Genomic DNA, 14,739 nt, shown 5'->3' with positions numbered 1-14,739 from the left:
TGATCTTTCAGCAGGAACTCTGAAAGCCACAAGGGAGTGGCAGGACATATTTAAAGTGATGAAAGGGAAAACCTACGACCAAGATTACTCTACCCAGCAAGGATCTCACTCAGATTCAACAGGAAATTAAAACCTTTACAGACAAGCAAAAGCTAAGAGAATTCAGCACCACCAAAATAGCTTTACAACAAATGCTAAAGGAACTGCTCTAGGCAGGAAACACAAGAGAAAGAAAAGACCTACAGTAACAAACCCAAAACAATTACAAAAATGGTAATAGGAACATACATATTGATAATTACCTTAAATATAAATGATTAAATGCTCCAACCAAAAGACATAGACTGGCTGAATGGATACCAAAAGAAGGCCCGTGTATATGCTGTCTGCAAGAGACCCACTTCAGACCTAGGGACACGTACAGACTGAAAGTGAGGGAAATAGAAAACGATTTTCCATGCAAATGGAAACCAAAAGAAATTTGGAGTAACAATTCTCATATCAGACAAAATAGACTTTAAAATAAAGATTATTACAAGAGACAAGGAAGGACACTATATAATGATTAAGGGATCAATCCAAGAAGATATAGCAATTGTAAATATTTATGCACCCAACATAGGAGCACCTCAATACATAAGGCAAATACTAACAGCCATAAAAGGGGGAATTGACATTAACACAATCATAGTAGGGGACTTTAACACCCCACTTTCACCAATGGACAGATCATCCAAAATGAAAATAAATAAGGAAAGACAAGCTTTAAATGATACATTAAACAAGATGGACTTAATTGATATTTATTGGAAATTCCATCCAAAAACAACAGAATACACTTTCTTCTCAAGTGCTCATGGGACATTCTCCAGGATAGATCATATCTTGGGTCACAAATCAAGCCTTGGTCAATTTAAGAAAATTGAAATCGTACTAAGTATCCTTTCCAACCACAACACTATGAAGCTAGATATCAATTACAGGAAAAAATCTTTAAAAAATACAAACACATGGAGGCTAAACAATATACTACTCAATAACCAGGAGATCACTGAAGGCATCAAAGAGGAAATCAAAAAATACCTAGAAACAAATGACAATGAAAACACGACCACCCAAAATCTATGGGATGCAGCCAAAGCAGTACTAAGAGGGGAGTTTTAGCAATACAATCCTACCTTAAGAAACAAGAAACATCTCAATTAAACAGCCTAACCTACACTTATAGCAATTAGAGAAAAAAGAACAAAAACACCTCAAAGTTAGCAGAAGGAAAGGAATCATAAAGATCAGATCAGAAAAAAAGAAATGAAGGAGCCAATAATGAAGATCAATAAAACTAGAAGCTGGTTCTTTGAGAAGATATACAAAATTGATAAACCATTAGCCAGACTCATTAAGAAAAAAAGGGAGAAGACTCAAGTCAACAGAATTAGAAATGATAAAGAAGTAACAACTGACACTGAAGAAGTACAAAGGGTCATGAGAGATTACTACAAGTAACTCTATGCCAATAAAATTTCTTCCAACCTGGAAGAAATGGACAAATTCTTAGAAAAGCACAACATTCCAAGACTGAACCAGGAAGAAATAAAAAAATATAAACAGACCCATCAGAAGCACTGAAATTAAAACTGTGATTAAAAATCTTCAAACAAACAAAAGCCCAGGACCAGATGGCTTCACAGGTGAATTCTATGAAACATTTAAAGACGAGCTAACACCTATCCTTCTCAATCTCTTCCGAACTATAGCAGAGGGAGGAACATTCCCAAACTGATTCTATGAGGCCTCCATCACCCTGATACCAGAACTAGACAAAGATGTCACAAAGAAAGGAAACTACAGGCCAATATCACTGATCAACATAGATGCAAAAATCCTCAACAAACTACTAGCAACCACAATCCAACAGCACATTAAAAGGATCATACACCATGATCAAGTGGGGTTTATCCTAGGAATGCAAGGATTCTTCAATATACACAAATCAATCAATGTGATACACCATATTCACAAACTGAAGAATAAAAACCATATGATCATTTCAGTGGATGCAGAAAAAGCCTTTGACAAAATTCAGCACCCATTTATAATAAAAACCCTGCAGAATGTAGGAATAGAGGGAACTTCCCTCAACATAATAAAGACTATATATGACAAACCCACAGCCAACATCGTCCTCAATGGTGAAAAACTGAAACCATTTCCACTAACATCAGGAATAAGACAAGGTTGCCCACTCTCACCACTGTTATTCAACATTGTTTTCGGAGTTTTAACCACAGCAATCAGAAAAGAAAAAGAAGGAATCCAAATCGGAAAAGAGGAAGTAAAACTGTCACTGTTTGCAGATGACATGATAACTCTACACAGAGAATCCTAAAGATGCTATCAGAAAACTACCAGAGTTAATCAATGAATTTGGTAAAGTAGCAGGATACAAAATTAATGCACAGAAATCTCTTGCATTCCTATAGACAGATGATGAAAAATCTGAAAGAAAAATTAAGGAAACACTCACAGTTACCATTGCAACAAAAAGAATAAAATACCTAGTAATAAACCTACCTAAAGAGGAAAAACACCTGTACGCAGAAAACTATAAGACACTGATGAAAGAAATTAAAGATGATACAAACAGATAGTGAGATATACCATGTTCTTGGATTGGAACAATCAACACTGTGAATGTGACTCTACTACCCAAAGCAATCAACAGATTCAATGCAATCCCTATCAAACTACCACTGGCACTTTTCACAGAACTAGAACAAAAAAATTCACATTTTGTATGAAAACACCAAAGACCCCGAATAGCAAAAGCAATCTTGGCAAAGAAAAACGGAGCTGGAGGAATCAGGCTCCCTGACTTCAGATTATATTACAAAGCCACAGTAATCCAGACAGTATGGTACTGGCACAAAAACAGAAATATAGATCAGTGGAACAGAATATAAAGCCCAGAGATAATCGCATGCATGTATGGTAACCTTATTTTTGCTAAAGGAGGCTCAAATATACAACAGAGAAGACAGCCTCTTCAATAAGTGGTGCTGGGAAAACGGGACAGCTACATGTAAAAGAGTGAAATTAGAACACTCCCTAACACCATACACAAAAATAAACTCAAAATGGATTAAAAACCTAAATGCAAGGCCAGACACTATAAAACTCTTAGAGGAAAACATTGGCAGAACACTTATGACATAAATCACAGCAAGATCCTTTTTGGCCCACCTCCTAGAGTAATGGAAATAAAAGCAAAAATAAACAAATGGGACCTAATGAAACTTAAAAGCTTTTGCACAGAAAAGAAAGCCATAAAGAAGACGAAACGAGGACCCTCAGAATGGGAGAAAATATTTGCAAATGATGCCACTGTCAAAAGATTAATGTTCAAAATTTACAAGCAGTTCATGCAGCTCAATATCAAAAAAACAAACAACCCAATCCAAAAATGGGCAGAAGACCTAAATAGACACTTCTCCAAAGATATACAGATTGCCAACAAACATATGAAAGAATGCTCAACATCATTAATCATTAGACAAATGTAAATCAAAAGTACAATGAGATATCACCTCACACCAGTCAGAATGACCATCATGAAAAAATCTACAAACAATAAATGCTGGAGAGGGTGTGGAGAAAAGGGAACCCTCTTGCACTGTTGGTGGGAATGTAAATTGATACAGCCACTGTGGAGAACAGTACGGAGTTTCCTTTAAAAACTACAAATAGAACTACCATATGACCCAGCAATCCTAATACTAGGCATATACCCTGAGGAAACCATAATTCAAAAAGAGTCATGTACCACAATGTTCTTTGCTGCTCTATTTACAATAGCCAGGACATGGAAGCAACCTAAGTGTCCATCGACAGATGAATGGTTAAAGAAGATGTGGCACATATATACAATGGAATATTACTCAGCCATAAAAGGAAATGAAATTGAATTATTTGTAGTGAGGTGGATGGAACTAGAGTCTGTCACAGAGAGTGAAGTAAGTCAAAAAGAGGAAAACAAATACCGTACACTAACACATATATATGGAAATTTAAAAAAAAAAAGGTTATAAAGAATCTAGAGGCAGGACGGGAATAAAGATGCAGACCTACTAGAGAATGGACTTGAGGACCTGGTGAGGGCAAAGGTAAGCTGAGACAAAGTGAGAGAATGTCATGTATATATATATATATATATATATATATATATATATATATATATATATATATACACACTACCAAATGTACAAACGATAGCTAGTGGGAAGAAGCCACATAGCACAGGGAGATCAGCTCGGTGCTTTGTGACCACCTGGAGGCGTGGGATAGGGAGGATCAGAGGGAGGGAGTTGCAAGAGGGAAGAGATATGGGGATATATGTATATGTATAGCTGATTCCCTTTGTTATAAAACAGACACTAGCACACCATTTTAAAACAATTATACTGCAATAAATATGTTAAAATAATAAAAAATAAAATTTTTTTAAAATAATACATAAATCAATAAAATAAAGGATAGACAAAAGTATACATGATAACCTCATTTAAAAGAAAGCCAGGGTGTCTGTATTAATATAAAAGTATATTTCAGAGCAAAGAATATTACCACTGTTAAAGAGAGTCATCTCACAATAGCAATAGTGTCAGTTCATCACAAACACATAAAAATCATAAATGATTATGAACATAATTATAGAGCTTCAAATATATGTAGCAAAAAGTAGAACTTCAAGGATAAACAGATAAAACCACAATTATAATCAAATGCTTTAATACTTCTTCTTAGTAATGAATTAGAACAAATAAAGAATCAGTAAGTGAGTAGAAGACTTGGACAACACTGTAAACCATCTCGGTCAAATTGAAATTAATAGAACATGCCAAATTCTCAGAAAAGCAGCAAAATATGCATTCTTCTCAATTACATATGGAACATTTACCAAGATAGATCATTGTTCTAGGCCATAAAACAAGTCAAGATACGTTTAAAATTATTCAGATCATACAACGTTTGTGTTCTCTGACAACAATGGAATTAAATTAGCAACAATGACAAAAGGATATCTGCAATATCAAAAAAATTAGTAAATTGACACACTTCTAAATAATCAATGAGTCAAAAGACAATTCTTAAAAAGTAATTAGAAAGTGTTTTGAACTGAAATAAAATGATAACAGTACATGTCAAAATTGGCAGTACGGTACTAAAATGCTATTTAGATGGAAGTTTACAGTATTACTCCCCTGTATTAGAAAAGGAGATATGTCTCAAATCAATGATCTTTACTTCCACATTAATAAAATAGCAAAAAGATGCACAAATTAAACCAAAAGTAACAGAAGGAAGGAAATAGAAAAAATCATTGTGTAAATTAATGCCATAGAAAACAGAAACTGCAGAGAAAATCAGTGAAACCAAATGCTGATTATTTGAGATCAACAAAATTGATAACTCTTTACCCAGACTGACTAAAGGTTTTTTTTTTCATTTGCTGAGGAATTTTTTTTCTTTCTTTATTTGTTTGTTTTTTTGTTTGTTTTATATGGTTGCACTGAGTCTTAGTTGCAGCTCACAGGCTCCTTTTTTATTTTGGAATTTTATTTTATTTTATTTTTTTTCTACAGCAGGTTCTTATTCGTTATCTATTTTATACATATTAGTGTATGTATCTCAATCCCAATCTCCCAATCTGTCCCACCACCACCACCCCACTCCCCACTTTCCCCCTTGGTGTCCATACGTTTGTTCTCTACATCTGTGTCTCTATTTCTGCCTTGCAAAGCAGTTCATCTCTCCCATTTTTCTAGATTCCACATATATGCGGTAATATACGATATTTGTTTTTCTGTTTCTGACTTACTTCACTCTGTATGACAGTCTCTAGGTCCATCCACGTCTCTACAAATGATCCAATTTCATTCCTTTTTATGGCTGAGTAATATTCCATTGAATATATGTACCACATCATCTTTATCCTTTCATCTAGACTGACTAAAGATTCTTTTAAAAGCCACAAATTACCAATATTAGGATTGAGAGAAGTGGACTCACCAAGTCTACTGCTATTTTAAGGTAAGAAAAGAATGTTTTTCAGACTATACTACAAAGCTACAGTAATCAAGGCAGTATGGTACTGGCACAAAAACAGATATGTAAATCAATGGAACAGAGTAGAAAGCCCAGAGATAAACTCACACACATATGGTCACCTAATCTATGACAAAGGAGGCAAGAATATACAGTGGAAAAAAGACAGTCTCTTCAGTAAGTGGTGCTGGGAAAATTGGACAGTTACATGTAAAAGAATGAAATTAGAACACTCCCTAACACCATACACAAAAATAAACTCAAAATGGATTAATGACCTAAATGTATGGCCAGACACTATAAAACTCCTAGAAAACGTAGGCAGAACACTCTTTGCCATAAATCACAGCAAGATTTTTTTTGACCCATCTCCTAGAATAATTAAAATAAAAACAAAAATAAACAAATGGGACCTAATGAAACTTCAAAGCTTTTGCACAGCAAAGGAAACCATAAACAAGATGAAAAGAAAACCCTCTGAATGGTAGAAAATATTTGAAAATGAAGAAACTGACAAGGGATTAATCTCCAAAATATACAAACAGCTCAATATCAGAAAAACAAACAACCCAGTTAGAAAATGGTCAGAAGACCTAAATAGACATTTCTCCAAAGAAGACATACAGATGGCCAAGAGGCACATGAAAAGGTGCTCAACATCACTAATTATTAGAGAAATGCAAACAAAAACTACAATGATGTACAAGTCAGAATGGGTATCATCAGAAAATCTACAAACAACAGATGCTGGAGAGGGTGTGGAGAAAAGGGAATTCTCTTGCACTCTTGGTGGGAAAGTAAATTGATACAGCCACCATAGAGAACGGTATGGAGGTTCCTTAAGAAAACTAAAAATAGAGCTACCATATGACCCAGCAATCCCACTACTGGGCATATACCCTGAGAAAACCATAATTCGAAAAGATACATGCACCCCAGTGTTGATCGCAACACTATTTACAATAGCCAGGACACAGAAGCAACCTAAATGTCCATCAATGGAGGAATGGATAAAGAAGATGTGGTACACGTGTACAATGGAATATTACTCAGCCATAAGAAGGAACAAAATTATGCCATTTGTAGAGACGTGGATGGACCTAGAGACTGTCATACAGAGTGAAGTAAGTCAAAAAGAGAGAAACAAATATCCTATATTAATGCATATGTGTGGAATCTAGAAAATTTGTACAGATTAACCAATTTACAAACAGAAATAGAGACAGAGACATAGAGAACAAACATATGGACACAAAGAGGGGAAGGGGGGTGGATGAATTGGGAGATTGGGATTGACATATATACACTACTATGTATAAAAGAGATAACTAATGAGAATCTACTGTTTAGCACAGGGAACTCTACTCATTGCTCTTTGGTGACCTAAATGGGAAGGAAATCCAGAAAGGAGGGGATATATTTATATGTAAAGCTGATTCACTTTGCTGTACAGCAGAAACTAACACAACATTGTAATGCAACTATACTCCAATAAAAATTAATTTTAAAAAAGTGTGTTTTAAACAACTTTTTAAAGTTGAAATATAGTCAATGTACAATATTATGTTACTTTCAGGTGTACTACTTAGTGATTTGACATTTGCATGCATTATGAGATGATCACCACAATAAGTCTAGTAACTAACCATCTGTCCCCATACAAGTTATTACAATATTATTGACCAGATTCTTTATGCTATCTGTTACACCCCTGTGACTTATTTATTTTATAACCAAAAGTTTGTACCTCCTAACCCCTTTAATCTGTTTCATAGTCCCCCCTCCTCGACCCACACCCCGGAACTACCAGTTTGTTCTCTGTATTTATGGGTCTATTTCTATTTTGTTGTGTGTGTTTGTTTTGTTTTTTAGATTTCACACATAAGTAAGATCATATAGTATTTATCTTAATCTGACTTATTTCATTTAGCATACCCTCTAGATGCATCCATGTTTCACAAATAGCAAGATTTCATTCTGTTTATGGCAGAGCAATTTTCCATTATATTATTTTATGATTATATCACATCTTTTTTTATCTATTCATCTCTCCATGGACACTTAAACTGCTTTCAAATCTTGGCTATTACAAATAATGCTGCAATGAACATTGGTGTGTATATATCTTTTCAAATTAGTGGTTTTGTTTTCTTTATGTAAATACCCAGAAGTGAAATTTCTGGATCATATCGCAGTACTATTTTTAACTTTTTTAGAACCTCTATACTGTTTTCCATAGTAACTGCACCAATTTACAATGCTGCCAACACTACACAAGGTTCCCTTTTCTCCACATCCTCACCAACACTTGTTGTCTTTTAAACTATAGCCATTCTGACAGTTATGAGGTGTTATCTCATTTTGGTATTAATTTTCATTTCCCTTATGATTAGTGATGCTGAGCATCTTTCATGTGTCTGTTGACCATCTGTATGTCTTCCTTGGAAAAATGTCTAATCAGGTTCTCTGCCCATTTTTTAGTTATTTGTTTTACGATGTTGAGTTGTATGATTTCTTTACATATTTTGGATATTAATCCCTTATTGGATATAAAATATGCAAACATCTCCTATTCAGTAGGCTGCATTTTACTTTTGTTGATAGTTTACTGTGCAAAAGCTTTTTAGTTTGATGTAGTACCATTTGTTTGTTTTTGTTTTGGTTGCCCTTGCCTGAGGAGACAGATCCCCCAAAATAAAATCCATGTCATAGAGCATACTGACTGTGTTTTCTTCTAGGACTTTTACAGTTTCTGGTCTTATATTTAAATCTTCATCCATTTTGGGTTTTTTTTATATGTAGTATGAGATTGTATGTGAGTTTGATTGTTTTGTATGTTGCTGTCCAGTTTTGCCAACACCATTTACTGAAGAGGCTGTCTTTTCCCCATTGTATATACTTGTCTCCTGTGTCTTAGATTAATTGATCATATAAGTGTGGGTTATTTTTTTGTTTTGTTTTTTTTTTTGATTTTTTCCTTGTGAAGAGAATTTTTTTTTTTTAAATAAATTTATTTATTTATTTTTTGGCTGCTCGAGGGCTTTCTCTAGCTGCGGCGAGCGGGGGCCACTCTTCATCGCGATGCGTGGGTCTTTCACTGTCGCCGCCTCTCTTGTTGCAGAGCACAGGCTCCAGACGCGCAAGCTCAGTAATTGTGGCTCACGGGCCTAGCTGCTCCGCGGCATGTGGGATCTTCCCAGACCAGGGCTCGAACCCGTGACCCCTGCATTGGCAGGCAGATTCTCAACCACTGCGCCACCAGGGAAGCCCAAGTGTGGGTTATTTTGAGGTCCTCTATTCTGTTCTGTTTATCTCTGTGTCTGTTTTTGTGCCAGTACCATACTGTTTTGATGACTGTATCTATGTAATAGTGTTTGAAATCAGGGAGCATAATTCCTCCAGCTTTGTTCTTATGAACTACCAAAGCTTCTTATGAGCTTTGTTCTTATGAAACTACCAAAGCTTCCCTAAGACAAATAGGTAACATGAATACCCCTATGTCAATGAAAGAAATTGAATTTGTTATTTAAAAACCTTCCCACAAAGAAAACTTTAGACCAAGAGTATTTCACCAGTGAATTCTATGATATATTTTTAAAATAAATGACACCATTTCTAAACTTTTTCAGAAAATTGAAGGGGGTGTGGGACACTTCCTAATTTATTCTATGAAGCCAGCATTATGTGATACCACAACCAAGAATAAATAACACATTACAAGAATATAAAACTGCATACTGGTATCTCTTATAAACAAAGATTTAAAACTTACAAAGTTTTAGTAAACCAGATCCAAATATATATAAAAAGGAAAATATATCATGACCAAGTGGGATTTATCTTAGGAATGAAAGAGTGATTTACAATAGAAAGTCAACCAACGTAATTCACCTTATTAGAAAATAAAAAAAGAAAAACTATATGATCACCTCAATAGGTACATAAAAGCATTTGACAAAATCCAATATACACAATTGATTTTAAAAATCAGCAAATTAAGAATAAAAGAGAACTTTCTCAACTTAACAAGGAATCTTTATGAAAAACCTTAAGATAGCGTTGTATAATGGTAAAAGACTATTTAGTCTGCTCAGATTTAATGTAATTATTGCTGTTGTTGGTTAAACTTACCATTTGGTATTTGTTTTCTATTAACACCATTTGTTCCTTTGTTTCTTTCTTCCCTTTGTTGCTTAAAATAAAGAACAAGGTGAGAATGTTTACCCACACCACTTCTATTCAACATTGTACTGACAGTTCTAACAGGTGCAGTGAGTTAAGAAACAAGTAAAAGAAATCTGTATTGAAAAGCAAAGTGTCTTTATTCAAACATTATTAGATGTAGAAAAGCTTATGATATCTATTTTTCAAAAAGCTATCAGGGCTAATAAGTGTGTTTACCAGATTGCAGTACACATGATCAATGTTTAAAAATCAATTACATTTTTATATGAAATATAACAAGTTAATTTTGTATATGAAATATATAAACATATAAATGAACAATCATAAATTGAAATTTTTAAAAATACTGTTTAAAATATATTCAATATACTTACTTAGGGGTAAATCTGACAAAAGATGTGCAAGTATATACACTTAAAAACTATATACATTACTGAGCGAAGTAAAAGACTTACATGAGGAGATGTATCAAGTTCATAGGTGGAAAAAACTCAATATTGTTAAAATGTCAATTCTTGAGAAATGCAGCACAACTTCAATTAAAATCCTAGTGGGCTTTTATAGAAATTGAGAAGTTGATTCTAAAAGTCATATGGCAATCCAGGGTAGAACGAAAAACTTATCTAGAAATAAATGCCACTAAAAATGTGTGAGATCTTTGTTGGAATGCAGAATATTTTAAAATTTTTAGATCCTTCCTAAACTTATCTATAGATTTGATGCAATGTTACTTTGTGGAAATCAGAAAATGATTCTAAAAGGTATATGATGGAGTAAAGGGCTGAGGGTTAAGAGGGGGTTGGGGCAAAGGATTTCTTCTACCATGTATCAAAATTTATTATAAAGCTATAGTAATTAAGACCTTATAAATTATTTATAGCTGCCTTTTTTCATTTACTTCCACATCTCACCAACCTTTAGTGTGTCCAGTCATTATCATTTAAACTCTTTTAGCAGGTATGAAGTGATATTTCATTTGGTTTTATTTATATATAAAAATATAGCTGCACTAGCTTTCTTATGTTTCATGCTTATATGATGTAAGTTTTTCTATTATTTTACTATCAACCTGTCTGTGACTTTATATTTCTTGTAAACTGCATATAGGGTCTTGCTTTTTCTCCAGTGTGACAATATCTGCCTTCAAATTTTAATAGCTAGTTCACTTAAGTTTAATATAACTATTGCTAAGGTTGGGGTTAAGTCTGCCATCTTGGCATTTGTTTTCTATTAATGCTTCTTGTTCTTTTGTTTCTTTTCTTCTTCTGGATGAATCATGTATTTTCAGTATTTCTATGTTGTCTCCTATATAGATTTCTTTTTAATTCAAAATTATTTTTTAATAGTTGCACTTGACTTTACAATAATCATCTTTAATTTATCAGAATCTAAATTGAAAGAAAATTTAATTCACAACAGTGTAAAAACCTTATAACAATACAACTTCATTTATACCCCACCCATCCTTTGTACTCTGGTCTCATATTTATTTCTAAATATGCTATAAATCCCAAAATACCTTGTTAATATTTTTGCTTTAAAAAGTCAATTGTGATAAAGATACATAGATATAAACTGATAGCAAAATAAGTTTTTTATATATACCTTCCCGTGTGCACTTTATTTCTTTCTGTACATCCAGTGTTCCTCCTGGTTTCATTTCCCTTCAACCTGAAGAACGTCTTTAAAATTTCTTGTATTGCAGGTTCTCTCATCTTTTTTCTGTATCAAAGTGTCTTTATTTTTTGCCTTCATTTTTGAAGGACATTTTCCACCGAATACAGAATTATAGGATGACAGGTAGTTTTTGTTGTTTTTCAGTTGTTTTAAAAGCAATTTATAAAGACATCATTCCGTTATCTTATGGCTTTCATCATTTTTGGTAAGAAGTGAGTCATTATTCATGTCACTGTTCTCAAATATATAATGTGTCTTTTTACTTGTTGCCGCTTTAGAGTTTTCCTTTTATCTTTGGTTTTCAGCACTTTTATTATGTGCCTAAGTGTAATTTCCTTTGTATTTATCCTGTTTGAGGTTCAGTTGAACTTCTTGGATTTCTGGGATTATGTCTTTCATTAATTTTTGGTGTTCTCAGACATTATTTCTTCAAATACTTCTTCAGCACCATTCTCTTTTTCCTCTTCTTCTTGGATTCCAAAAACATATATATGAGACCATTTAATATAGTCCCACAGATCTCAGATGACCTGTTAATTTTTTTTCAACTCTGCTTTTTTTCTTTGTATTTCAGTTTGGTTACATGCTATTAACCTCTCTTCAAATTCATTGCTCTTTTCCTCTGCTTTTCTCAGTTTACTCTTAAATCCATCTAATAATTCTTTATTCCTGGTATCATATTTTTAACGTCTAGCATTTCCATTCTGGTTTTTTTTTTTTATCATTTACGTATCTTAGCTGTAATTCCCCATCTCTGCATTCTTTTTGCTCATATTTCCACGAGATATTCAGTGTTTTATCATAGCTATTTTCTTTTTTGCCATGCCTGGTATTTTAGCACTGACAGGATTCCAGAGATCTCTTCATATTTCACAACTGAATCACCAGCTTTCCAAACCCTAGAAGAGCCATCTCTGCTCTATAGTCTAGCTGCCAGCTTTTTTTTTTTTTTTTTTTCTTAATCACTGAAGATTTCTCTTTCCTCTCTCATCAGTCCCTGGATTTTCTTGCCTTGGGAGATCTCTATCTCTCTCTCCTGATTCCCTGACCCCAATTTAGCATGGAGACTGCTTTATACTTTCAGTAAAGGCCACACATATCTCAGAGGGAGAGTTTTTCTCAGCTCTCTTATCCTACTCCCTGTCTATGGTAGCTGAGCATCCAGAATGCTGATGGATTTCTCTCAACTTTGCTGCCTTGCTGCCTGCCCCCTCCCCATCTTCAAGAGGTTACTGCTTTATATTTGGGAGAGACCCTCACTGCATCGGAGGGATTACTCAGCTTTCCTGCTTTGCCCCAAGTCCTTGGCTTACTATACCCAAGCACTAATTGAAGATCTATAGGAAAGAGTTTTGGGTGGGTGAAATCTCATTCCATGGCTGGGGTTAATTGGAATTCCCATCTATCGTGTTTATGACAAATTCCCCTTCCCATCCCTCTTCCAAGAATAGTGAGAATAGCTGTGTCTTTTCTATAACGGGCTCATCATTTTGTTTCTAATCTATTTCCCTTTTGAGAATTGTTTCACACTCATTTTTAGCAACAGAAGTTCTAAGCTTTACATTGAATCTTCGTTTGGTAAAATGTCTTTTTACCCCAAATGGTCTCTTTTTTTAAATTATCAGTTCGATTTCTGTCTACATCCTGTTTGAGTATAGACTAAGTATTTGTACATTAAATAAATGTACACATTTATTTAGGGAGACAAGATGTGCACAAAAGACTCCTGTTGATTGTCATGGACATAGAAGCTACACTTTAAGTAAAAATCTTTAAGAATTAGAAACAGTTGGGGAGGGGAGACAGGGGTAAAGGGAGACCTTGACTCCCTAAATGAAATTACTCCCACTGAATTTCAAACATAGCAGTCTGTGCACGGCCTTCCTCTCTAATAGTGTCCATAAAATGGTAGTATTGTTTTCTCTCAGGTTTTAAGTTCTCTCTTTAGCCAAGGAAGTTTGAATTCCAAAAATAATGTTTGAAGTATCCTTATATTTTTTTTTTCCTTTTTGGTTATTTATTTTAAATATAGCAGTGTGTACATGTCAATCCCAAACTCCCTAACTATCCCTCCCCTCTATGCTTCCCCCCTGGTAACCATAAATTTGTTCTCTAAGTCTGTGAGTCTGTTTCTGTTTTGTAAATAAGTTCATTTGTATCTTTTTTTTCAGATTCCGTGTATAAGCAATATCATATGACATTTTCTCTTTCTCTGACTTACTTCACTCAGTATGACAATCTCTAGGTCCATTCGTATTGCTGCACATGGCATTATTTCATTCTTTTTAATGGCTGAGTAATATTCCATTGTATATATGTACTACATCTTCTTTATCCATTCCTCTGTCTATGTAAGTGTCCTTATATCTTTTTTTGTTTGTTTGTTTGTTTCAGTATGCAGGCCTCTCACTGTTGTGGCCTCTCCTATTGCAGAGCACAGGCTCTGGATGCACAGGCTTAGCGGCCATGGCTCACGGGCCCAGCCACTCCATGGCATGTGGGATCTTCCTGGACCAGGGCACGAACCCATGTCCCCTGCATCGGCAGGCAGACTCTCAACCACTGCACCACCAGGGAAGCCCATGTCCTTATATCTTGACCTCAGTAAACATCAGAGTCAAAGGGGCACTTCTGGCCAGAGTGGATAAACACATAAGAAAAGAGAAGGTTGATGATCTTTGAGGATTTAAAAGGGAATTAAGAATAATTATTTCGGGCTTCCCTGGTGGCGCAGTGCTTGAGGGTCCGCCTGCCGATGCAGGAGACGCGGGTTCG

General features: G+C 34.6%; 1 protein-coding gene across 1 annotated transcript in view; it reads left to right on the top strand.

Moving 5' to 3' along the window:
• LOC103068700 (uncharacterized protein C1orf101) overlaps window positions 1–14,739 on the top strand; it is a gene marked incomplete at its 5' end in the record, with an annotated part of 184,464 nt that overhangs the window by 51,570 nt on the left and 118,155 nt on the right.

This window comes from Lipotes vexillifer, unplaced genomic scaffold (genome assembly GCF_000442215.2).
Source record: "Lipotes vexillifer unplaced genomic scaffold, Lipotes_vexillifer_v1.1 scaffold1591, whole genome shotgun sequence".
Classification (NCBI taxonomy): domain Eukaryota; kingdom Metazoa; phylum Chordata; class Mammalia; order Artiodactyla; family Lipotidae; genus Lipotes; species Lipotes vexillifer.
The sequence above is the reverse complement of the archived record's forward strand: the minus strand, read 5'-3'. Positions and strand labels throughout refer to the sequence as shown.